This window comes from Myotis lucifugus, unplaced genomic scaffold (assembly GCF_000147115.1).
Source record: "Myotis lucifugus unplaced genomic scaffold, Myoluc2.0 scaffold_239, whole genome shotgun sequence".
Taxonomy (NCBI): Eukaryota; Metazoa; Chordata; class Mammalia; order Chiroptera; family Vespertilionidae; genus Myotis; species Myotis lucifugus.
This window is the reverse complement of record NW_005871287.1, coordinates 272,370-276,278: the sequence shown is the minus strand read 5'-3', so window position 1 is coordinate 276,278 and position 3,909 is coordinate 272,370.

Genomic DNA, 3,909 nt, shown 5'->3' with positions numbered 1-3,909 from the left:
CTGTCGCCTCCCGGTTGGGTGACCCAGGTCAAGTGAGTGAACCTCTCTGGGCCCCAGTTTCTGTCGAGTGTGGACAGCCACCCCCAGCCCATCGGCCTTTGTAAGGGTTTTGAGCGCTTTCCAAAGGGCGGCAGGCAGAGGGGCTCCTCGCCCCACCCTTCCTTCCAGCTCAGGGAGGGTGTGAGGGTGGGTCAGATGGTCCTGCTTATCCCATTTCTGGAGATGCTCTGTGATCTGGCTTTTGGAGTATGAATAGGAGTTTGCCAGGTGAACACGAATGCACAGGCCATTCCAGGGGCAAGAGAGCATGTGCCGGGGCGGGGCTGTGGAGCCAGAGGTCTGAGAGCCGCTCCACAGGACGGCGTGGAGGGTGGGCGCTGAGGCTGGGGGGCTGGCAGAGAGCGGTGTGAGCACTTCGGGCCATGCTAACAGCCTGGGTGTATGTAATGTTGGTGTGTCCCGCTCCTGACTCTTGCTACCTCCCCCTTCCCTGCCTCTGGTTCACGGGACATGACAACACAGTAGCGAGTATTCACTGAGGCTGGTTCCGTGCCAGGCAGCTCGGTGCTCACTGCGCTTCAGGCATTGTCTCGTTAACCATTCACAGTGACCTTGGGAAGTGGGATCTACTTTGATCCCCATTTTACAGGTAAGGAAACTGAGGCTCAGAGAATAAGAACAAACTGACTATATAACACGTATGTGCCAGGCACTGGCTCTAAGCATTTCACATAAATTAATTCATTTAAAGGGTCACAATAGCCCTGTGGCCTTAGGTATTATTTTCGTTCCCATTTTACAGATGTGGAAACCAAGGCCCAAGCTTTTTGGGCTGGCGCCTGCATCCATACTCGCATAATTATGAACTTGGGCATGGGCCTGAATTCCGGAGCCTCCGTGGCCCCTGTTCATTTCAACCAGGTCCCCCGGGGACGGGTGTGTGTTCACCCCGCTTTTACCAGCCACACCTGCCAGGACGTGTGGGTGGCCGGGGACCCACCCATCTGCGAGGGACTGGCAGGCGGCAGCTTCTGTAACTCACGGTGCAGTTGGGGGCAGGCGCCTTGCCCAGAGAGGGCCGGTGCCTTGCCCGAGGCGATGTGCCCGAGAGGGCTGAGCCGGCGCTATCAGCCTCCCCTCACGGTGAGTAGGAGCCCGGCGGCCCCTGTGATGGGGCAGCTCTGTGCTTGGCCGGGGGGCCGGTCCTGATCAGACAGTGCCCCCCACTCTCCCGAGCCTCAGGCTTCCCGTCTACGAAGTGGTGCTTGGGCCCCTGGCTCTGTGGACCTCTGTGGACCTCGGATGGGCGGGCAGGACAAGGGTGGCCTGCCGGCCCTCACCACCCGTGTCTCAGCAGCGAGGCCGCCACGATGCCGCACTTCCTGGACTGGTTCGTGCCTGTCTACCTGGTCATCTCCGTCCTCGTCCTGGTGGGCTTCGGCGCCTGCATCTACTACTTCGAGCCCGGCCTGCAGGAGGCGCACCGGTGGCGGATGCAGCGCCCCGCGGTGGACCGTGACCTCCGCAAGACACTGATGGTCCGCGACAACCTGGCCTTTGGAGGCCCTGAGGTCTGAGCTGGAGGCTCTGGGCGGGGGGCTGGGCACTGGGCCCCCTCCCAGCCCGCCCAGCCCGGAGGCCGGGGGCAGGGGGAACCACCTCCGGGCCTCCAGGCCGTCCCTCCCGCAGACCCCTGGGTGCTCCAGGCAGACCCTGGCTGTGCAAAGATGGGGACCCGGATGCCTTGAGGTGTCACCGCTGACCCAGGGCTTGCTCCCCACCTCAAGCTAGCTCACCCCCTGCCCGCCTTCCCCAGCTCGGGGGACTCCCCCAACTGCCCCCCCCAGTGCCTTTGTCCTGCCCCTCCCTCCACCTGGAGTCCTGAGCCTCCTGGTCCCCCGTCTCCCCACTGAATCCCGTTACACTCAGATGGCACCTCCCCCGCAGCCTCCGGGCAGGCTCCCAAGATGACCCAGGAAAAGGCCCAGCCGCCCCTCCGGACTCAGACTTGGCACTGGTGTGTGTGGAGGTGTGAGAGGGGCAAGACCACAGGGGAGGGAGGTGTGTGTGTGTGTGTGTGTGTGTGTGTGTGTGTGTGTGAGAGAGAGAGAGAGAGAGAGAGAGAGAGGCTGAATAAAGTGGACAGACACGTGGAAGGGAGGCATGTGTGTATGTGAGAGGGAAAGTGGGGGCCCAGGCAAGATGGGAGGTGTGGGATGGGGTGAGCTCCGTGGGCAGTGTGGGGGCCAGCAGCAGCTCTCCCTCCCTCTGCGGGACTTCCCTCTCCCTACACTGCATTCCAGGGCTGAGCCCAGCACCCCTGAGCCAGGCGCCCCAGCCCCCACCCCACCCCGGAGGCCCCCTCCTGTGTGGAGCCCCCTGTGGACCTCCCTCTCCTCCTCGGGCTTCCATCTTAATTTATTGCAATAAAAGACTTCACGCTGTCGTTGGGGGACGGTCTCCTTCCCTGAAGGCGGGGTCACGCCAATCATCTCGCTGGGGTCGTGCAGGACTCAAGACAGGGGTGGAAATGCTGGATCGCGGAGAGGGCAGGGCAGAATTTCTCCACAGCGGCACCGTGATGTTCCGGACCGCTCTGTCGTGGGGGCTGTCCCGTGTTGTAGGATGCTGAACACCTCGGGGTCTCCGCCAGGAGCACTTGCCCCGTCCCAGGAATCCCTGGGGTAGAGAACCAGTTAGATGATAAATTCAGGAACAGAGATAAAAACCAGCAGGGCCTTACACCATGGTACACCCCGGGGGGAGGTTGTCCAGTGCTGGTGTCGTGGTGGGGTCCACGCAGGGGTCAGGGACCCGAGTGGCTCCCCTCTGGCTGCTTCGCTGCACCAGGAAGCTGGCCCCTCCAGGGGCCTCCTCTACATCCCAGCAGCGGGGAGGGCGGGTGGAAGAGGCCGCCCCCTCCCTGGAGAGACCCTCCCTGATGGGCAGCACCCCCTACTTTCCCTTACTTCTCACTGGTCAATACTTAGTCACCTGGCTACTCCTAGCTGCAAGGGAGGCTGGGAAGTGTAGTCTTTAGCTGGGTGGCTACATGTCCACGTAAAAAGTCCACTTCCTTGAATGAGGGGGAGCAGGTGAGACAGCTACCATTCCATTTTTATAGGGATTTGTCTGAGGCCACAGGACAGTGGGCTGAGAGGGACTGGCTCTGCCGACCCCAGGCCAGGGCTCACTCTTGCACGCGTCCCCTCTAAGGAGCCAGGGAGGGCAGAGCTGGCTGCTCTCACCTCGAGGGCCCTGCTGCTCTCCCTCCCTGGGCAGACCCAGGAGCTGTCTCACCGAGCGGGTGAGGATGCGGCCAGAGGGGCCCCTCAGGTCACAGCTGAGTGCGCCCTGCAGTTCCCGGTGCCGGGCACCTCTGAGCCTCACAGCCGGGGTCTCCGAACCCTCCCACACCAGGCCGCTTCCCTCACTACGGCCCGGACTCTGGCAGGCACGAGAGACCAGACAGAAAACGGCTGAAAGAAAAGGGGTCGGTTCTGGACTCAAGCTGGACCTAGGGCTCCAGGCCGTCACCGGCTCCATCTCTGTCTCTCAGTCCTGCTTCCGCGCAGCTGCAGCCTAAGTGCCCTGTCCCAGCTCACGCAGCCCTCAGGGCCTTGATTTTGTTCCTGCCAAAGCCCAGGGCGTGGACTCCCATGGGCCCCCAGGGCTCATGAGCTCAGGGAATGGGGTGCCCGATTGCCAGGCAGCTCTGGTCCCCACTACCGTCACGCCTGAGGCTGTTGGTAGCGGCTACGACCTAAAGGAGGGGGAGAGATGCTGGTGAAAAACAAGAAGGATTAGGTAAACACCTGAAACTAATACAATGATGCATGTCAATTGTCATTGGAAATAAGAAAATTATTTAAAAAAGAAAAAAAAAAACCCCAAGAAGTATTGAGGACC